General features: G+C 35.0%; 1 long non-coding RNA gene across 3 annotated transcripts in view; it reads right to left on the reverse strand.

Annotated features, from left to right (window-relative positions):
• Window positions 1-23538, reverse strand: part of LOC119246010 (uncharacterized) — a 94657-nt gene that overhangs the window by 40405 nt on the left and 30714 nt on the right. For 2 of the 3 annotated variants that reach the window (XR_008550832.1, XR_008550831.1), the window contains exons 3-4: window positions 16881-17008; window positions 12009-12073 (exon numbers count right to left, since the gene is read on the reverse strand). This is a non-coding gene — a long non-coding RNA (uncharacterized LOC119246010). The remainder of the gene's footprint in view (window positions 1-12008; window positions 12074-16880; window positions 17009-23538) is intronic. The other variant, XR_008550833.1, reaches the window with a different exon arrangement.

Below are 23538 nucleotides of genomic sequence, written 5' to 3' on the forward strand. Positions count from 1 at the left end.
TCCCCACCCACCTACAATCTGAAGCTTCCAGCATCAATAGGAGCAGCAGTAGAAAGCTGCTTGCCCTCCATCAGCCACTGCAGGCACTAGAAGCAGGACCCAGAAACAGAGGCCCTAAGTTATTACTTTTTTCTATTTTTAGCATCTGACTGACCTAACAGGAACTTCAAGAGATCCTCTAAATCCCTTTTAAATCATCTATGAAGTTACAAATAATTAATAAGAAAAAGTAGGCTTTCAAATTGAATGTTTTACTCCATCTTACCAGGATTAAGGATTCAATTTAGATCAACTTTTTGATGGCAGATGTATGAATAAGTTGCCAGCTCAATCCCTTACCCCTCCTCATTTAAAAGTACAAATACAAAATATTGAAATTACTTCTAATAATTTGTAATACATGGATCCAGAATAAACATAGTTTTGATTTTGCTCAATTCAACCATATTCTTAAAGACATGTATGAAATGTTTCTGAGTAGCTGTACTATATGCCCACCATGCTTTTCTTCTTCTGTTCACATGAGAACACCTAAGAGTCAACCTTTAATATTGTTAAATATTAATGTAGTGATGGAGTTGTGGGAGAGCCCCAGCAATCTGGGAAAACATGGCGTCATGTTCCATATCCACATCAGTAAACTGAGCTAAATGCCTTCCATACTCTCTTTTTGTTGGTCTTAGCATGTGAAAGACAATGAAAGGTTAAACTGTACAACTAACTTTTGAAGGCTATCAAAGGGGCTTTAACATAGGAAATACTAAATACTCAATACCATCCTTCAGCTTTAGAAATGAGGAGAACAGATTTAGGAACACTTGAAGATAATAAAACATATGTCCAGAGATCATTCTCAGGGATCTTAAAGAATGAAGATAAGGAAAAACCTCATTCCTCAGTGACTGTGTGTGTCTATCAGATTGCTTAAATACATGTGAAACTTGGGGTTTTTTGATCCCCCCTGGTGGAATCACCTCTCTCTTTCCTGTATTTTACTAATGCACTGCCTTTTCATCAGCAGAAAGAATAAAGCAAATAACCTGTTTTATGGAGAATGAGAGATGCCTTTCTATTCAAATAACTAGAGTCTTGCTGGTAAAATAGCTCTTAGATATTACCTATTTGCTGTGTTCTCGATGTGAAGAACAATGTGCGTATTTAACCTGTAAATGACATAAAAAGCTCAACATTTATTTCTCTTCTTGCATAGTTCTTTTCATACCATTGAGATGAGGTAAATGGGAAGATGCATAAAAGTGATGGTTTGGCATATTTAATTCTTCTAAATAGAACATGATTTTCCTTTTAAATGGTAGCTGCTATAAATTTGGAATAGCTACTGTGTACTTGTTTTTATTATCCCTACTGAAAAATTTCTAAGAAATAAATAATTCACATAGTGGTTACTGTTGCTTTGGAAACTGGTTCATCTTTGTATGTACTCAATTGACATTATGCCATAATTTTTTTAAATATCAAAAATAATTCTAAGTTTTCCAGAGGTTTTTCCTTTATTGATTAGATAATGGCTATTCAAATTACATAGAAAAGGATCTGATCAATAGTAATATCTAACCTACACTTTCTACTCTAGGGATTAGAGAAAGGATACAGAGTTAAATCTTTGCAGTTAGTCAAGGAAGCTGGGCTCAGGGTTGTATGTTGGCTCCTTTAAAGCATTAAGAATGTGACTCTTTCCTCAATTAATGTAGCAGAGGATGCTTTGTGATTCTCTGAAGAGTTCATTTAGGAAAATTCAATTAAATATTTACATATGGAGATACTATTTATAGAGGATAGCAGTGCTCTGTTTAAAATATTTAACAGGCTAAAACTGCAGATATCATTCCTCTGTCCCACCATAATTAAAAAATTAAATATGACTACTATTATTTAAGAACAAAATCACAAATAAATAAATATCAATGCCCTCCATTTGGGACATCTTCCCTTAGCCATAGGCTCTCAGTTGTGGAAAACAAAAATACTAGAATCCTGGTGTTAAAACAAGCTTCGATATCCTCCAAGAATTGAGGTATAAGAACCACATCATGATGAGAATATGACTGAATAATGATACCATGGTGCAAGGGTTATACACCATGGTTATATGGAAGTTGCTGTCAAAGGAAAATCACAAAACTATCCCAGGGGTGGTGAGGAAGATAAACAGAATGGGAAATCTAAACTTCCCAGTTACTTCTAAAGCTGTAGTATCCAAAAAAATCAAGATAGTTAACAAATATAGGCCTAGTCTTTAGACAATATCATTTTCAGATTTTAGAGAAAGCAAGAAAAGAAATTGCTATTCTGAGCTTGGTTGTGAAGACTGCAGAAGGTTGATAGACACTGACAAGAGCCTTGAGACTATGCTATTTTAGAACAGTTATAGCCAAGGAAGTATGTGTTGGGCACAGCCAGTCAGGTTAGTAGTCTTTGAAAAAAGGGAGGTGTCAAGGAGGGGAGGTATCCAAATGGACAAATGGTAGAGGATTACTGGTGCTTTGGTAGTTAGGCATGGTGTGGCAGCATACAGTTGAAGAAGTGTGAACCTACACTCCCAAATAATATACAGTGTTATAAACCAATTTCACATCAGTAAAAAAAAATACATTTGAAAGAAAAGTACATAATCCCACTACACACATATTATAATGGTCAAAATCAAGGACACAGATAACACCAAATGCTCAAAGGATGTGAAGCTACAGGAACTTTCATTCAGTGCTAGTAAGAACATAGAATAGTACAACCACTTTGGAAGTTACAATTTTTTTGTAACTATTATGATGACAGATGTTCACTATAATTATTTGTGATCATCTTGCAATATATGCAAATACTGAACCTTTATTGTACACCTGAAACTAATATAGAGTTATATGTCCATTTTACCTCAATAAATTTGAGTGCAGATGGTAAGGATTAAATGAAATTATACCTATGAAAAATGATTAAAATGACACCTTCTTTTGAAATAAGAATTAATACTGTTCTGCCAATATTGTATCATTTATCCTAAATGACACAGGAACTAAAGGAACCAGGAGTGTGGGCTATGGTTCCAGGGTAGGCTTCACATTACAACTGCCACAGGAGTACTAGTGGGGACTCTGGGTGGAGAGAAAAAGGAGAACAAAGAAAGGAAGGAAATTTGCTTTGTATAGAGATGTAAATTCAGTCTGAATTTTTTTTCTCTCTTTTTTTTTTTTTGTGGGACCCTCACTGGTGGCCTGGGAATGAACCTGCACTGCAGAGGCTGCGGGCAGCTTCTCAGCCCAGCGCTCTACTGCTGCGCCACCAGCCTGTACTTTTGACAACATCTTCATATTACCAATCATTGCTTTGCCTGCTGATCAAACTAGTACAGGTAAAAAATTATGAATCTGGCTCTCCTCAAAACACTACTCAATAAACTCTAGATACCTTGGTATACCTGTTCTATAGATAAATTGGTCTGGTGTTGAAAAGGTAATTGTCATTCAGGAGGGTTAATTGTCAAGGTAATTGTCATTCAGGAGGGTTGGGTGAGGAAAAAAATAGAAAAATTATAAGAGCAATTAACTAGAAACAGATTTTTAAAATATATGCTAAACTTTCTTTTTGGCTAATTTAAACATTATACAAATGAGATCAAAACAGGGGACAGAAGAGCACAAGGGACTATGGTGATGGTTCACGAGTGAACTAGTGGCGGGAATTTTATGGGGACTACACCTGAAAGGAGAAAGCATACAAGCATACATTGTACAAAAATAAACAATGATGCAAAATAAATAAATTAATTAATAAAAAAATTATACAAATGGACCTTTCTCATACATGGCACTCAAGCATGTGTTTCTTTGTTACTCTAAAATGCCTAGACCAGAGGATTAAAGATTTTTCTGAAACCAAGGAGCATGGCCTGAATGGCCTTGACTAAAGTCTAGAAAACTGAAAATTTTCTAGAAAATTCTGGGCCTGATCATTAGGAGCACTTGTGCCAGGAAATGAGGTAAGCCCGTTGGTGTGGGATGGTAACTGGGGCTTTTCTCAGTAGTAAGAGTGCCAGAGACACTCAACATGGGCAAAAGTAATTTTAGCAAGGATGTGGAACACAGCCAAAATTAGGGAGAACTTTCAGTAGGAGCTCTGTATTGAAAAGGTCTGTGAGTGAGGGAGTAGGATGTGTCTGTAAGTGAGGCAGGCATATATGGCCTAACAGAGTCTGGAAACAAGGTATAGAAAGGCCGGCAGGCAGGAGGATTGTCAACATGTGGTGGGAGTCCAGTCAAAAGACGGGAGTGCAGGCCCCAGGAAAAATAAATGCAAATGCAAAACTGAACTCAGAGTGGGAAAACAAGATGGAGACTTGGTGACAGGGTAGAATAGAGAAGGTTGGCTGTTAAAACAAGGTGCAAGGCCCAGCAATAAGATAAATGGATCCTGAGCTTCTAAAATACATAGGTATGCAGGGTCCTTTTATTTTGGAGACTAGAATGAAGTTAACAATGAGAGCAAAAGGACCTAGTGTCTGGAACCTAGAGGGGGTTTGGGAGGAGGTAAGCAGCTAATCACATTTCACTGAACAAACAAACTCAACTGCGCAACCACGAAACAGTTGTGCATTCAAACCCACACTGTGGGCCCTGTTCTTCCCTTCCAATAGATCCACTTTAGGGCAGGTACTCTGACTTTTTTAGCCACTCTGTGGTCACTTTAGTTCTTTATGTAATAATTCAACAACAAAATGATCAATCCCATATCATTATAAAAACTTCCAACCCCATTTATGCCAATGCCAAATCTTCTTCCTAGCTCAAACCTTCTCAAAGGAAGGTCAGCTCCATCTCTATTCTTGTCTTATGTCTTTTTTTAAATATTTTATTTCATATAATTCCTACATCAATTCATCTTTGTACAATGTATGCATTTTCATTTTGGTTATATTCCCCATACAATTGCAACCCCCCTCTTACTGACTCTAGTTCTTCCTCTCCCGGCCTCTCCCAACCCCCCCCCCACCCCATAGTTAGTGTGTCTCTGGTTTATAGTTGCTTGTTGAATTTGATTATTACTTTGCATTGATTAGTCTTTTTCCTGGTCTCTTATTTAGGTTTTCTAAATTCCTGCTATGAGTGAGACCATCTGGTATTTTTCTTTTTCTTTCTGACTTATTTCGCTGAGCATGATCCCTTCTAGCTCCATCCATGTTGTACACTGGAATATTACTCAGCAATCAAAAAAGATAAACTTATTCTTGTCTTATGTCTTTACCTCTCTTCCCTTAGCTTGCTAATCCATGGTCTCTGGCTTTTCCCAAAATGGGGTTAGTGGAGTTTTGGAAGATGAGGAAGAAGGATTTTACTTGTCATATACTGTCATAGAGAGCTACAGATAATGTTCTCTGGCTTGGCAGGTGTTTAAGGTTCTAATTTTCTTTTGGGAAGATTCTCAAGGTTCTTTGAAGATAAGCCCATTGCTGGGGATCACTTAGTTCCTGTGATGTAGCTCCTCTGATTGGTTGTCTGTGATTCCTACCTCAGCCAGTAGAAATTTAGGGTACATCTCCAGTTTCTGTAGTCAAGTCTTGGAGAGGAGACCATCATTCTTTTCTCTCATCTAGTTTTTGGGAAATTGACATATACTTTACCTCCAACAAATTTTGGAAGAACAGACTCTTACAGTATATCAATTTCTCTTAATTCTACCATCAAAGAAGGCAGCCAGTCACAGTCAGTCTCCTACAATTTAAGTTGTATGACCTAAGACTGTATCCACTGTGTCTTCCAAGTAGCAAGGGACACATGCTTGGCTCTGAATTATTTTGATGTTCATTTTCCTACACATACTAAAGGGACAGAGAATAGCAGATTCCCATAAAGCCTCTTCCAATCTTAATGTCTTCCCTTTTAGAGTTTCAATTTAGGTAAAAACCTACCCAAACTAGCTTTTGATCACCTTTTTTGCAAGTCCAGATAATAGTCTCACGCCTCATTTTGAAATACAGGATAACTTGCATATACTTATAAGGCGTTAGTCAAAGACTTAAAGACTAAAACACTATTTTCATTTTAATATCTTATTATAATCACAAACATCTACATTCTTTTCAAAATTTATATTTTATCTGTTTTGATATACTTTGTTGAATGTTTTGTTATTAATATTGTTCTTAAAATAATCATTTTCTTCTATTAATAAGATTGTCAAAGATATCTCACCAACCGAGACAACAGGACAGCATGTTGAGGTATTTCCCCAAAATCCCTTCCTACTCCCATAAACTTGCATGGTATCCCTTATTAAAAGTCACAGATGATTTTAAATATTGAGGAGTCAATTTTTGTTATGTAAGACTTGCTAAATAGTACCCTGCACTGTAGGAACTAAGTGATCCCCAGCAATGGGCTTATCTTGCTAAATATTCCCATAGTATATACTAATGGGTTGGAAGGAATCTTTAAATTCTTCTTGAGTTGGGTGTTTCAGTACAAGATCACTTTAATGGAATCTATTATATTACATCTTATAGTTATAAACAAGCATGGTAGATTAGATTGCTCTTAGACAATCAGACAATGTTGCAAATTTCCATTGGCTAAATTTCAGGAAATTTGCTTAAACTATTTGGGTTGTGTTTGTTGTTACCCCACCTTTTTTTGGTATCACAGTTAGCCATTGTTTGTTTGTTTTCCTACTTAAGTTGGTACATCTGCAAAGGTTGTTCCATGACATTCCAAGCTGAAATAATGCCATCAAAGATTCAGCATGACTGGAGACAATTTTAGTGATGTAAGTTGAAAACATTCACTCTCACTTTTTCTGTGTTCTCATGGAAATATGGCAGTGTCTGAGCTTTGTTGTAAGACCAATTTTAAGAAAACAATAAAAAATTAGAAGTTTACAAATAAATTCTCCTTTTGAGTTCAGTATAAAAATGCAATCTTGGAATTTTAGAAATTAAAATTAATCTCTGGGCATCACCTCATTTCAGACATGTGACAAAGAAGCCACTCTGATATGTTGTTGGAGAGAGCAAAAGAGAGAACATAGGTCTATAGTATCACCACCAAATACATTGGGTGTTGATACTAGCAAGTAGTCACTTTATTCACCAAGAAGTAATTAATAAAGTCTCTACTCAGTTAATAAGATGATTCTCCTATTTTGTGTGCATTGGGTGGTATTGTATGTGTGGGAGGAGAGAGAACAAAAAAAGAAGAAAACGACAAAGCCTGTGTTTCCAAGGTATATGCATGTAGAACAATATTTGAAAAATGCAAAAGAAAACTGAATATAGTAAATTTAGTCACTGCTATATGTATATATACTGAAGTCTGTTCATAGGAAAACTATCAAAACATGATAAACTCAAACCTCATTATGTTAGAAAAGCAGGAAGAAACCGGGTCTATTATTTTGTAGAAGATAATCTCAAGGGAAATATGTTTGCTAATTCACATGGTGGAAGGGTTGCCACTTGTAAAGATAATAGATTCTGATGGCTCCTGCTTTTTTTAAAGAACAAAGCCCATATGTCTCAGTTTGGCATCTGATTCCAGCTGATTTGCTCAGTTATAAAGCAGACATGATGATGATGATGATGATGGTGACAAGACAACAATAGTGTTACTATAATTTTGAAGTAAGACATGCATATAGTAAATGCTTAACAAATAATTTCTACCTTTAGAATTACTATTATTGTTGTAAATTTCCATCATTACTTTCATATAAAAAAAAGCTGGAATTTCAAAGTACTTGGGATATAACCCTACAATATTGATTAAGGATTTGAGAGAAATTTAATTTTACATTTGTTTCTTATAACAACTGATGAGTAGTTACATAATCTTCTTCATCTTGGGATGAAGAAAGCCTTATTCAGTAACCATCAAAGACTCAATACATAAGGAAAATATTATTTTCTATGCTACATAGAAATAGAAAAAAATGTTCAATTAACAAAGAATATATCAAACAAAACAGAAGAGACAACCTTTTTCTCAAGGTAAACTGGGAAGTTAAATACATTTAAAATATAGAGAGCACACAGTATTCATTAAAAGAAAGAGATGGGAGGGGGTAGTGCATCTACAAGCAAAGCAGCACCACTGGTTACCGGCAACACTAGAAGCTAAGAAAACGATAAGCAGCAGATTCTCCCCTGTAGTTTTCAGGGAGAGGATTAACCTAAAACCCAATGTTGAACTTTTAGCCTCTAGAAATGGAAACTAATAAATATCTATTGTTATAAACAATCCAGTTTATAGAACTTTGTTCAGCAGCCCCAAGAATGCAATATGCACAATGAGTAATTGTTGAACATATTGCTTTGTGTGGCCCCAGTGGGTAGATTCTGCAAGGACTTTATATAAGAAAGAACTTTTTATAGGCAAAACAGTTCATAGGTGAGATGACTATATCAGGAGACACTGAGCTTCCCATTGTGACAAAGAATAAAAAGCTCTGCTGAATAAATATCTGATGGGGTTGTACAAAAACACTGCAAGTCACAGAGAGTTATTTAGACACTTCTAAAATCCATGCTTCTCAGCTATGATATTTATTTCAAATTAAGAAAATAGAGGGGCCTCCCTGGTAGTGCAAGGGGTTAAATACACTTTGAAGCAATCTGCAGCCTCTGTAGCACGAGTTCGATCCCTGGCTGGCCAGGGAGCAACCCACATGGCGCAGCAGACCTCTCCTGTCTTGCCCGCTGCTCCCCTCAGCAGTGTATTGTCAGTTGATATTCTTCTTGTTCTGTTCCCCACTCTGTCTCTGGTGAGTCCTCTCACCCCTCACATCTCTGGCCTGTACCCCAGCTCTTGTATGCATAAATAAACAAAAATCTTTAAAAAAAAGAAAATAGATAATTCTTTGGGGTCTATTCTGTAATCTAGGATCATTGAAATGAATAAAATAAAGCAAGTTGTCCTGTTTTTAGTTGGGTCAGGTGATATTAGCACCATCTGCTGGTATGTGTACAATCTCATGACTATGTAATATTTACACAAATTGTCTGGGACAGCACATAACACGTGTTCAATACAAAATTATTTTCTTTTCCTTTCCTTTTTTTCTAGAAGAGGAAAGAGAGCTAACCATGAATATCTTGAAGTTTCTAAATTTAATTTAGTTAAAATAAGTCTTTACATTTGATGAAGATAATTAACATAACAAAGTTCATTCTAAGCACTGTTTTACAGTTAATTGATCTTACTAGAGTGGAAAGGAATAGAATTTGTATATAACTGTGACAAAATATGAGATTACAACTAGAATGTGTATTGAGTTCTTATATATTCAGAAATAATGCAGGCTGGAAAAACAAAACAAAATGAATTATTATTTTAAATCAAAAGATTTAAAATAATATTAAATTGAAAGATTCAATTTAACTAACTGGTGCAAAGACATGATGACCAGACCACTTTCAGGGCAAAAAGTGTTATGGCAAGATTGAGCTAAACACAAAATTCTAGCAGAATATTTACCTAGGAAGTAGACTAATAAAATTAATGCAGTGGTGGGCATTTAAATGACATTTCTTCACTCCAAATTGCATATTGGCAACTACCAAACTAAGAATGATAGGCTTACAAAGAATATTTCATTGAAGTGTTATTTATATAAAGAATGGCCAGAGTGAACTATAATTCTATAGCTGCACTGTAAATATAAGGCAAAAGTTTGAAAAATGTCCCACCCAAAATACATTATGACTTTCTTGATCTCTTTGTCTTTCAATCAGTTTGAAAACCATCTAAAAAGAAAGGCCATTTTTTATTCAATTCTAATTTCTCAAATTTAATTTGTTTTAAAATTTCACATTTTCCCGCAATATCCCACAAACAGCTATAGACATGTTATTATTTTTTAACCCAAATCTTATGAAATAATAGACAATGAAAGTACATCTAATCCCTGGCCCAAATAACTTCTGGGGAAAATTATGTATATGCCTGGTGCTAAGACTAGCTAATTTTTTAAATATTTTAAGAAAAGACAGTCATAGTCAGAAAAAAAGTGTCTGATAAATGTTTATTTAAAATATGCACCCAAGCTAGGTTGGAACCCTATGATATCAGATCTCCTTCTGAAATGTTTACCCAAATTCACAAGTCTTTTAGACTGTCTCCATACAGAGTTGCTGGCTCAAGCAATTTTGCTCAAATGGGCTTCTGTAGTAGCTTTCTATGTTGCTCCAACAAAAATATTTTCAAGAGCAAGGAACTTTCTTCTTGAAGGAACATTTCTGCACACTGAAATGTTTATTTTAATAATTCTGCCTTTTGGAACTAAACAAACTGAGAAATTGAAGAAGCAAAATAGATAAGTAAACAATTTTAGAGACTTTAGCTATATATTATCAATTCCTTTTCTAAAAAGTTTTCCAAGTAGGTCTCCCACACTATCAGCTCTCTCCTTTAAAAAGTCTGACAACAGCACAGTAATGGAAATACAGGTGAGAGAAAAGATGATTAGAAGTACTTGAGATCTAGGGCCTCCCCGGTGGCGCAGCGGTGGGTTGCGGAGCTGCCCGCGGCCTCTGCGGCACCGGTTCGATCCCCGGCTGCTCCCTGGCCACCCGGAGGAGGGTCCCACATGGCGCGCAGACCTCTCCTGCCGCCCGCTGCTCCCCTCAGCAGTGTACTTCGGTCCTTCTGCCTGCTCTGCTCCCTGCTCTGGCTCTGGTGAATTCTCTCACCCTCCCTTGCTTCTGGCTGTGCCCGGTGCATATGTATAAACAAACAAACAAACAAACAAACAAAAAGAAGTACTTGAGATCTCCATTAGAATTGTGTTAATTCCAGTATACATTTACTGCATTGACATTAAAATTCTTGCTCTGATATTCATTAGCCATGTGCCCTTGGGGCATTTACTTCATTTCCAGTAGTCTCATGTGCAAATTAGGGTACATAATATCTACATGCTAATGTTATTGCAAAGTTAAATTATGTTTTACACACAGAGCATCTGTCACATGGGGACACATAACAAATAGTGATACTCTCCTTTTCCTTTTTTGATGACTAATTGGGGAGGGGAGTGTGGGAGGAATTAAAACACACTTAGAATTACTCATTGCACAATTTGGCTTTTTTTTTTTTTTCAAAATGATATTGGACAGTTTATAGAGATAGTTCCAGAAAAGGCAGGGTAACCTGCCTTTTATTTATTTTATTTTTAGTAGACAAAAACACAACATTTTCAGAGACAGATCTGAAACTGAGTGAAGGATGGATGTATGTGATTACATTGAACTATTTTACATTCCAAAAATTTCAAGAACATGTTCACATGCAATCTCACTCACATCATTACATATCTGGTGTACCTTTATGCCAAGCCCAGCAATATGCCTGGCTCTACATAAAGGTACACACATCAAACACGGCTTGGGTAATTTAAGCTTCTATGTTTCCCAGTCATCTGATAGGCTTCCTGACGAATGCTGTGGGTGGTTGATGTCAATACCAGACTGCTAAGGAAAATAAAGACAAGCCCCGGGGTATTGTCATGGCTGGTTTCTCACCAGTGCATGACAGCCTCCACAAGCCTGGTATTCATTCATTCAACAAATATTGATTAAGCACCAACTTTGTGCCAGATTTTGTATGGTCCCTAGCTAGAATACAGCAATAAACAAAACCTATACTGTTCTTGGCATCATGGAGCATGCAGGTCATTCATACTAGTGTCAGAAAGATGAATCTGTAAGTAGTTGTGTAGGTAATTAGAACATTAATAAAAAGGAAAACTAGACAGCTCCATGAACATGACTGAAAGATTTAGCAGACCTCACTGGAAGATAACCTAAAATATCTGATGGCACTGATGCTATTATAGTAAGATGATACATAAATATGTAGTCACAACTAAAACTTACAGAGGTAAAATAAAACAAAAAAGTTAGAAGTGTTGAAATATTTTCTGATACAAAACATTTTACATAATCAATCTCTTGTTTGGGTGATTCTTAAAAGTGTGATGATTGTCATTTGTTCGGAATTTACCTTTACTAATTTCAAGAATATCTTCAAATGGAGTCCAAGCATGAGTATCTTTCTAAGTTGGTCTCCTGAAGATAAAACATCAAGATACTTTATCAAGATATAATATTATTTGATGTTTCTGTGTTAGGATTTTGAACATTGAATTCTCAAACCTGTTAACTAACATCAACAGACACAGCCTCACTCTCAAAATGATGGAAAATTAAAAAAAAAACAAAAACTTGTAGAGTTAAGAAAGATGATATAAAGAATATTTAAGTATGCTAACAATTAGTGTAGTGGCTTTCTGACCTGAATAGGATCAATATTCACTGATAGGGGCCTTTTTTTTTACTATAAATTTTTGACTATAAATTTTTTTTTTGACCTGATTTTTGCCAATCACTGAAAAGGACTTAGTTCTTTTTTTAACACTTTCAGGCACTTCTCAGAGTAATTTCACACCTGAGAAGAGAAATTCTATCCTGTGAAAATATAAACAAGGATGTTTAAAAAAGAAAATAATAATAGTAATAAAATTTCTCTTCTCCCTACTTACCTAAAAAGTAGAAGAAATTATTAGTGTAGCTGCATTTCTATGTTATCAGTATGAAGTCTTTATAAATGTCTTTTTCCAGTCATAAATAAGCAATTTTCTATATTATTTTCATAATCAAGAATTCTTCTTTCCCTAAAACTAATCTCAGTTTCCGTATAAACATGGTTTGATTTGATTATGAAAACTGTTTGCTTTTAAAGTTATCCCAGAAACTTGCACATTTTATAAATTAATTTCTGTCACAAGTAATTTGTTGGGATATTAATTTCTACCTATGTACATAAATATGAGTAATACTATCGGCTATTATTTTTCAAAAACATTTTATAAATTAGGTAGGTGTAATTATTCACATTTTTCTGTAAAGAAAACTCAAGTCCAGAGAAGACAATTAACTTTCTCAATACTAGAGGGCTCAGAAGAGTCAGGTCTGGGGTAGCTTATGAGGTGTCAACAATGGATTGCAAAAAAAGATCCAAGAGGGAGATTTTTTTCTGGCAGGATAATCATTTAGTTCACTTTATCATTATGTAAGAATAAATATTATGTTCCTATACATGAAGAGGAGGGTAGACTCTGCCTTCTAAGAATAGGAGTAAAATAAAAAGAATGTAATTCCTGCTGCTCTTAGTTTTTTTTTTAAATGAAGATTTTGATAGGTACAATTACATATGCATATATATACATGTATATACATTTTTACCTGAACAATTATTTATTATTAAAATTTATGTACATTGAACAGGATGCCATTATTAAATATTTTTCCTTAAAAAGTTTCTATTCATGGGGCCTCCCTAGGGGTTAAGTCTCAGCACTATGAAGCTATCTGCAGCACAAGTTCAATCTCTGGCCAGGGAGTTAACCCACATGGCACATCACACCTCTCCTGTCTCATCCACTACTCCCTTCAGCAATGTATTTCAGTCAATCTACCTATTCTGCTCCCACTCTGTCTCTGGTGAATCCTCTCACCCCCCCCAACACCTCTGACCTATACCCCAGCTCTTGTATGCATAAATAAATAAAATCTTAAAAAATGTTATTAAAAAAGTTTCTATTCATGAGTAGAAAATACGTCCTGTCTCCTCCAAATATTCAATCACTATGCAACAAAATAGTCATTACTAGCAAAAATTTTGAAAAGGTGGTCCTTCCTTGATAAAAAAAAACATTAGATTGTTATCACTTGGTGTTTTTGGTTTCAAGATATAGGAAATAACTCTAGTTAGCAAAAAAAAAAAAAAAATAGTTTATGGGACCTGCAGCAGCTCCCAAAGGTGAAAGATTAACCTAAGAAAGAGCAAGAACCAAGGCAACTCAAGCAGACAAGGGACATCATCTACAGGGAGGAACCAAGTGCATCAGCACCAGCTATGTCTGTCTCTGGGCACTGAGTTGAAGATTCCCATTCCAAAGAGAGAGAGGGTGCATGTGATATCCTTTGGGGCACAAACTGCTAAGAGAGGGAAAGACATCTTGATTTGCCCACTTATCACATGATACTCAGTGAAGAATAAGTAATTTCCTCAGCACAAAAGAAGGCTGACTTAACCAAAAGAGGAATGAGCACTAGGAGGGAATATTGAATAAATAAAAGTTAAAAATCCCAACACAGTAACTGTAATATGTTAAGTCTCCGTGTTGTTTTTTTTTTTAATAGAGGGAGCCAACATTTGCTATTTTCCATTTTAATTTCTGTTTTTTTTTTAATAAAATAAACACAGTGACTTTTTAGATGTACTAAACATTTTCAATGCAAACAGAATAGATGCAATTAGTTTCTAGAGTCAGTTTGCACTTTTGGCAGCTATGGGAGCAGGTAGCTTCCATTTCAAGAAAAAAGGCTTTCATTTCCAAAGCTTTCTGGGTTTTTTGATTGTTTTGGTGGGAGGAGGGCTCAAATAGTCATCGAGAAATTTAATTTCATTTACTTCTACCTACTCTTCTATCCCTAGTCCTTCACACAAGCCTTTGGGTTCATATTTCTTCATATGTAACTCCTGAGAAAAATTACATAGTTTCTGTGTCATGACTCCAACTTTCAGACTCAGCATATAAATCTTCTTAATTTGATACTCATTTTACCAAGCTGTCTAGAAAATGATTATTTCACTTTGGAAGTACAGATCACTAGATCTTCACTTTTTGTGCTTTTTGGTAAGGTTTTTGTCAGTTCAAGGTTTTTTAGGTTTTTTTTTGGGGGGGTTCTTTTTTTTTTAAAGCAGCTCTAATGAACTTTCTAATTTTGAGAGCTACATAGATTTTCATAGAGATATATTATAACCTATATTATAACTTATTTCAGTGCGATATATTCTCCATAGAGATCTATGTAGAAAATTATCTATTTTTTACCTCTTTCTGTCTCACATTGCATTATTAGGAAAGAACTTTTCAGTATGAATTTCATGAGATCAAGCAGATGACTAATTCCTGTCACACAGTTGCAATCATTTCTTAACTTTTCCTTCCCTGAAAATATTCCCTACTCTGTGATATGTTGTTCTATATCTGTATCATTTATTAGGCAGAAAAGATTTAACATAAATACAGAGTTGATTTTTAAAGTAATTATTACAGGGAAGGAGTGCTTCCTGCGTGCAGGTAATCTTACAATTCTTGATCTAGATGCTGGTTCAGTGAATGTGTTTGGTTGCTTTGTGAAAATTCTTCCAGCTGTCTAGTTACGATTTGTGCACTTCTTAGGTTCCACTAATCCACCCACAAATGCCTACTATGTCCCTGAAATATCATAATACACCCCATCCTGAAGTCACCCCTTTAAAGCACAGTGAGGTTATTTTTTTAAGGAGCCATCACTTGCTTTCTTTGCCTTATATTAACCCTACACCAAATTATACGTGTATATTTAATAGGACAAGCCACATGAAAGAGTCATTATTTGACCATTCTACAATTATTTTATGAGGTTCAACCAAATAGTTTAGATATATACAATTATAGGGTATGTCTGTTGAGAAACTATGTTCAGGGACTTGGAAGTTTGAATGACTTAGTAGAAGATAACTTTGTGAAGATTCTTATGATTTACATAAAATTAACACTCAATTTTTGTTATTATTCATCTTTTCCAGACAATTACTGAGAAACGATGGGAAGCTCAGACACCTTTTTCAATGTTCAAGACTGAAAGATGAGTGAGACATACCTCTAAAAAACATATAATCCAATGGTCTGTACTCCATTTGAATTTCAATGAAAACATTAGCTTTAAAAGTCTGGCTGCCAACTGATTATTACATTTAAAATTCTATTTTCTCTATTTGTATAATTAATGTAATTTGTTTTTAAAAAAGAAATACCTGCTCATTACTAAAAAATGTTACAGAAATGTGCAAGTTAGAAGGTAAATTTCCTGTACTGGTGTGATCAATTATAAGATTTTATAACCTATTTCAGTGCGATTTATTCTAGTCATATTAAGGAATCACAAAAGAGTTTTGTAATAAGACCTCGGGGTGTCTTGTTCTGAGGAAATACAAGTATAAAAAGAGGCAATTACATTCCAGAGATCCTATGCTGTCAAAATACAAACATGCTCAAGGAATCCTGTGACAAATATAAAACTATATAATAAATATATATATAAAATAAAATTGTCCAAAGATTCCTGTTGGAAAAGCTTGAAAGAAAGGAATACTTCTTGAATAAATATAAAGAACAAAGAAATTCCAAAAATAAAAATAAAAAACAAAAACAGTTCAGAGGATTCTTAACTTAACAAAAAGTGAAGAGTTATTAGACTACTGTCTGCCACGGTTCAAAAGTGACTCTTTCCATTCCAACATCAAATAGTGAAGAATGAAAAGCCACAAGTCCCTTTGCAAAACTTGGCCTGCAGTTTTTGCAGAATGTCTCAACCCTCCCAGTGATCTGGGCCAGAAGTCACCTAGTTTTTCAGCCTTCTCTGGGATAAGTTGTGCAGTGGAGGCAGTGGTAAGGTATCAAGAAGACATTTAAAAGAGTTTATTCCAGAGCATACACTGCACAAATCCAATTCCTTTGCAGTGATAAGTGCATTATCTCTAGGACTAAGGTTAAGAGAATGAATTGAGAAGGCTATAATTGTGAGAAGTAAACTAAACAGTTTTCGAACTTTTGTATCAGATCATCTTCATACTCTTAAAAACTATTGAGGACCTTAAAAAGTGCCTTAGGTGGGTTATAGCTAATGATATTTACCAGTTACAAATTAAAACCAAGAAAGAGTTTAAATATTATTTAACTCATTTTAAAGTGGCAGCAATACATCTATTACTTATTGACATGAACAATTTAGTTTCATGAAAAAGAAAACTTGAGTGACATACCTCCATGTGTCTGATGCTCCTAGGCATCTTGCTATGCATGCTGAAAATGCAAGATTCTGACAGCTCTTCTGGTTTTCTCATGGTTGTGTAAAACAGTTAATAGCCTTGAGAGATAACGTAAAGTTTCCCTGTAGGATAAAGAACAGATTTGCTTATCTCTGACTCTACATGGCAAGGCCCCAAGATCAGTTCCTCTCCTACCATGCAACTCACTGTGTGTATGACCATCCATCTCTGCCCATCCATGCCCTTCTGGAGATTTGGCACTTACTGGGGAGACTAATGTGAACTTGCTGAACCTCTGGCTATTAGCTTTGCAGTAAGTAATAAAGTCTATTGACTCCAACACAGGAGTCTCAACAAGTCATCTTATCTCGCAAACAGTGAAATACCTCAAAGACTATAGTTCTTGATAAAAACAGCAACAAAAAATATAATGAGAAGAACAATGTTAACTTTTTTGCAAAATTTTAATACCTGGATAATAGAAGAGAGGTTCTCATCTGATTTAATTCCTGTAATATTTTGTTTTAGCTGGAATAAATGAAGAAAAGCTGGCCTCACACATACATGAACTGGAAAGAAACAACTTTGCTGACATGGCAATAAGATTTCAGGATCCCAGTGGTCCTGCTCTATGGATACACAGTTCAGTGCCAACTTAAGATGATTTTACTGTAGGACACTCTGCATTTACATGACTTAGCTATTCACAAAATCACTGCTTCTGAAGGTGAATTTGCAAATAATTTTAAATTATTGGTTTTGTAACTATTATTGTTGCTTCTGTTATTGTCTTTCAATATTTGTTACAAAAACTTCCTGTAAATCCACTTATCCATATAAACCATAAAATTTGTTCTCATGTGCTATATAGATCATTCATGGGTATCATTAAAAGCTGTTTATTCTTCAAAGCTGACTTAAAAATCTTTGCCTTTCTGGACCCACCAATCTCAAACTATTATTTCATAAGTGCTGGTCAATTCCAATCAGCCCTCCTCCTACCTCCTTCATTGAAAGATCCATCCTAAACTAGACTCACCAGCTCATACAAACAGCCTGTCTTTGACCTTCCCAAGACAATATTAGAACATTGTCAATATAATGTTCTCCCTTAGTGCAATAAGCAATAAACTTGATTTTCCTTTATAAATAGGTTAGTTTGGTAGTCTTTATGTTGTCAATCAACAATTTCCTATTTAACTCATTTTAAAATGGCAGCAATACATCTATTACCTAGTGACATGAACAATATAGTTTAATGAAAAAGAAAACTTGAGTGACATACCTCCATGTGTCTCGTGCTCCTATGAATGGGTCTCTGTTTTTTTTAAGGTTTATTTATTTATTTATGCATATACAAGAGCTGGGGTACAAGCCAGAGACATGGAGGGTGAGAGGATTCACCAAAGATAGAGTGGGGAACAGAACAGGCAGACTAACTGAAACACACTGCTGAGGGGAGCAGCAGGCAAGACAGGAGAGTTCCGCTTCACCATGTGGGTTGCTCTCTGGCCAGCGGGGATCCAACTTATGCTGCAGAGGCTGCAGTTTGCTTCATAGTGTGGTGCTTAACCCCTTACACCACAGGGAGGCCCTGAATGGGGCTCTGTTTTGAAAAACTAAGTATCAGATGTGCTTAATCAGATCTTTTCTGCATATATTGGGGAGAAAAAATTCTGAGGTTCTTTATTACACGAAGAAATCTTGCTATCATTAAATCCTATAAAATTAGGGTTGCCAGATTTAGCAAATGAAAATACTGGTCACCCAATGAAATTCTAATTTCATAAAAACAATGAATAATTATTTTGGTTTAAGTATGTCCCAAATGTTGCATTGGACATCTTGTTTTATCTGCCACCTCTACATAAAACCTGTGTGGCAGGATGTATGGTTCTACTTTAATAATAAACATTTTCCAATAAATAAATATTTGCTTATTCTTGGTCCTGAAAGATCCCAATCACATTACAAAACCAAATATAATAATTGTCTTACTTTCGTTTGGTAAGGAAATTATAGGTGAAGTATGAAAGAGCAAAATTTCAAGGTAAATGAAAAATTCTCACTCTCTCAAAGAATCCTGAAACTATTTTGTTTAAAATTTTGTGCACCAAATTTTAAGATTTTAGTACAAGTACAAACTATGTGGCATGATAGTAAGAAACAGAACTGAAATTATATGAAGAGAAAGTCACGGAAATGCAAACACTATCCACAGCATAAAGAAAGTAAGCTGTGGGGGTAGAGTGGAGATGCCAATGATGAGATTATTCTCCTTATAGTAACAAGTGTTGTGGGTTTTTCTTTTCCTACATATCTTCTAGGCTCCACATATTGCAATGGTACAGTCCTTACTCTGGATTTCAGGGCACACACATGGCACACCTAATATTCATCCCATCCTCATGCCCAACATTTGTTGAGACCATCTCATGTTCAAGGTGAATGAACAAGAACAATCTTCAAACTCCTTGATATAATACTACAATTTTACATAACTGAAGCATTTGGAGAATTAGTGTTTTACATATTAATAGCATCTGACATAGAAAAAATATACCAAACTGAGAGGTATATTTGTGTCTCTCCAAAATTTATGTTGAAATCATAATCCTCAATGTGACAGGATTAGGAGGTGGGGCCTTTGGGAACAGATTAGGTCAGGAGGGTAGAGACCTCATGAATGGGACTGGTGCCTTTCTAAAAGAGAATCTTATGAAGATTTCTCCCTTCTATCCTTGAGGACACTGAGACAAATCTGCTTTCTATGAACCAGGAAGTGAGCTCTCACCAGACAACAAATCTATGGACAACTTAATTGATCCTGGACTTCCATTATGCAAGAACTGTGTGCAATCTGCTGTTTCTGAGTCACCCAGTGTCTGTGATGTTATAGTAGTGTAAGTGAACTAAATTCTCATATAAGGACAACAATCACATGGGATTACCCTAATAACTTCATTTTATTTAATTACTTCTTTAAAGACTCTATCTCCAAATAGTCATATTCTAAAATACCAGGGGGGTTGGGACTTCCAACATATGAACAGGGGTAACACAATTCAGTTCTTAACAATTCCCCCCCAAGTCTTGGTTTCCTCTCTCATAAAATCAGGATATTGGAAGTGAACAATCTAAAGTTTCTTCTCAATCTGTGATTTATATATAATAAATCAATTACCTGCTACACTTTATGAGCTACAAAATTAAAACTAGTCAGTGTAAGATTCAAGAAAACTAATATTCATCAATAGAAATGTCTGAAATCATGATGCCAATATAATGTTAATGAAGATCACAGATGGTAGATGTTAATTTGAATTTCAAATAGTTTTAGCTTTTTAAGTATAATGAAATGATTCAGCAAAATTTGCATGAAAGGAAAAATGTAAATAATTGTCTCTATCTTATTCCAGCAGGATATTCTGCATATATCTGTTCAAACTTCTGATCAATGCTAAAAACAAAAGCTTTTTAATTGAGACTATGAAAATTAGATAATTCTATAATACTATGGCCTACAGCTTGAGGCTATAGGAGATTTGTATTTGCATTTCATTCTTGTTCTTTATTTTCTGTAAATCTTTTACAACTAAATTTACTGAGTCACCCAGTATCTGAACTTTTCTCAAAGCTCATCATTCTTTATTAATGAGCTAGCAGCAGAAAAACTTCTGTCTTCAAATTCTCCTGAAGATATTCAGGGGGGAGCCATCAATAACCTTTCTATTGCACATTCAAAGTCTCCATAAACTCTTCCAATGCATTTTGGTCATAGTCACAACACCAAGAATGCTTTCAATGAGAAGTGATCTAGAGCAGTGGATTATAAAATTGGTCACAGCACCTTAAAAATAAGATTATCCAAATCTCACCTCTGCATATTTTGATTCAATATATTGAGCCCAAATGAAAAAATCTGACAAGGACATTACTCCATACCTTCTCTCCCCAGAAAGATTTTGATAAATATGATTCACCTGTGTTTGGCAATTGCTGCTAGAACCCTGGATCTCATAAGCTTTGTAATTTTGGAATCTATCTGCACCCCCTGGAGCATCAGCATGGTTTGGCTTTATTCTCTGTTGCCAAAGATACTCTTTATTCCACAAGGTCAAAAACCATATGTAAGGGAATAATAGCATGTTGTGAAGGTATGGAGATTCATTTGAGATATTTTAACTAACTAGGGAAATCCTATTCCCTAATCATCAAAAACCATATATCCCTGATTCTAACTTACATAAATCTGAAAGAAAGGGTTAAGACAATTTTCTTGCCTAACCTTATCCCAAAGTACCAGTCTGCAATAGTCATCTGTAAGAAAAAAATTTGGAAGATTCTGAAATGTAATAAGAACACTACTAGTTGATCAATTCAGGTATTTCTGCCTTTGCCTTTGACTATCTCATTTTATAAAACACAGAGGTTGTAGAAAAAGAGTTGCACAAAACTGTTGGTATGAGAGTAATTTCTGTCCATAAAAATGCAAATTACACCCTGGGAACTGTCATTGATTATTGCGCTGTGAATATTGACCAGTTTTGTACCCATTTGCAAAAGTCAGCATTCCTTATCTGAGAATAAATATTTGATACTTTGAGCTTTCTTTTGAGTAGTTTATAATCTCGTACTTGTCTCATTAATCAATGATTTAAATAAAAGAATTGACGGGTGTTCACTCTGTAAGAATTACGAACATATCCATTTTTAAAATTTATCATTTAACTTGTTCATTTATTAGACAAAAGCTTATTGACTACATATCAAATCCCATATTTGTTATAATAGTAAACAAAAGACACATAGCCCTTGTTTTTATAACCTACAATTGAAAAAGAAACAAAGAAGTAAAAAGGTTCAAAGTAAGCAAACAGTAACAATTATTGTGTCTGTGAGTTAAGCGGATGTCTTCCAAAGATCCCAGTATACTGGCATTTATGCTCTTACGCCAACCCCTCCCCTTGTGGATGCGTTGGATTTATTTACTTTTTTATAAAGGATGCATTGGAGTGGAGTGGGATGGGATATATGGAATGGATTGGAATGGAATAGGATGTGATGGAATATAGCTTTTTACAAGTACTGCAGAAATAAAAGAAATAAGTTCATGATGCTACACTATTCACATAATAGTTCCTTTTAACATAGCCCAACAAATTTCAATTAACCAGCCTTTGTTTGTATCCCAGGGTTTCTTCTACATGTTTTCCTACACTGGACATGTCCTTACCTCCTTCCTTCCTCCTTTGCTCCTTCCTTCCTTTCTTTCAAACATGGGCCAGTGTAAGAAAAAATATAATAAAGGAGAAAGTTCACAGATTTAGAACTGGAAATGACTTATAAATAAATAACTGGGATTTATTCTGGCTGTCACTAATTGTAAAACTTCGGGGAATTCTTTGACTATTTAAGTAGACATGTTATTGTTTACTTTTCAGTGTTGCTGTGAATATTTGAATTTCAAATTTTGAAGTAATATATTAAAGAACTCGTGCAAATAAACCCTACGTAATAGTCATCATTATTATATTTTCCTTTTGCATGTTATTTTTCTTCAGGCTGCCTTTGTGATTTTAATAGCAAAAGAAATGGCCAATTCCACCCACGTACCTCTCCCAGGATTTAGAAAATCCTGTCTCAGTGTAAGGTAAACATCAGTAGAAAGTTTGCATCTACAACATGGAAATACTGGTCCTTCAGAGCTTATTGAATGCTCAAGAAGGGTGGTTTGTTTGCTAACACCTGTTAAGTAAAGCAGAGGCTAAAAGCACAGCAAATTTACCACAAGGCAACCTACCTAACCCCATGCATGATGATACACTGAAATATAATTTATCAACAATGTAAAATCATTTAAGTTTTTGAAATAACTTTGGCAATAGATATTTGATTACCTCCTTGGTAAGGAAACCCAGAGAACAGGGCAGAAAGGAAGAATTCATTTTAGTAATATAGTTTTGGTCTATAAAAACAATTGTATTATATGCAAGTATCACCTAATCAAAATATTGTCAAATAAATTTAAATGTACCTATTCTGAATCACATTAATATTGTATAATATTTCCCAGTCCATTTTATTCTTCTCAACAATTCTGTTTTTTTTTTTCTTTTTCATAGACAACAATACTATTTTCTAAACAAAAGTATCACAAGTAGCAGTTTCTCATTCCAGAGCAAAAGCTACGCCAGATGCGATTTTATCTCCAATTTTTCATCCAGGTTTTGATGATCATCTGTGGTTAGGAAGGAATTCACCTCTCTTCTGGGCCTCACCCGGAGGCAAGAAAACAGTGAAACTTCCCACCATTTTCAATCCAGCTATCTTTCATTAGCAATAGCTTCAGGCAGTTCATCCCTGGCCAGTACCCAGGACACATCTGGAGGTATCATCTAAAGCCCTGGTTCTTCTCCACCCTTCACCCCAGAGATTAGTGTATTGCTGGGGTGTGACCTGTCCTGAGATCCTGTGCTTGTTCTGGGAACATCATAATAATGATGATGAGAAAGGAAAAACAAAACACTCAACAAGTCTTAAAATATTAAAGCCATTTTAATTGCTCTTAAATTCAATTAATAGTAGCAGTTACTTTAATGAGTTTAGGATTTCTTATCTGTTGGATGGTTAATGGAAATTTATGTCTTCA

Source organism: Talpa occidentalis, unplaced genomic scaffold (genome assembly GCF_014898055.3).
Source record: "Talpa occidentalis isolate TD23 unplaced genomic scaffold, MPIMG_talOcc4v2.1, whole genome shotgun sequence".
NCBI classification, from domain to species: Eukaryota; Metazoa; Chordata; class Mammalia; order Eulipotyphla; family Talpidae; genus Talpa; species Talpa occidentalis.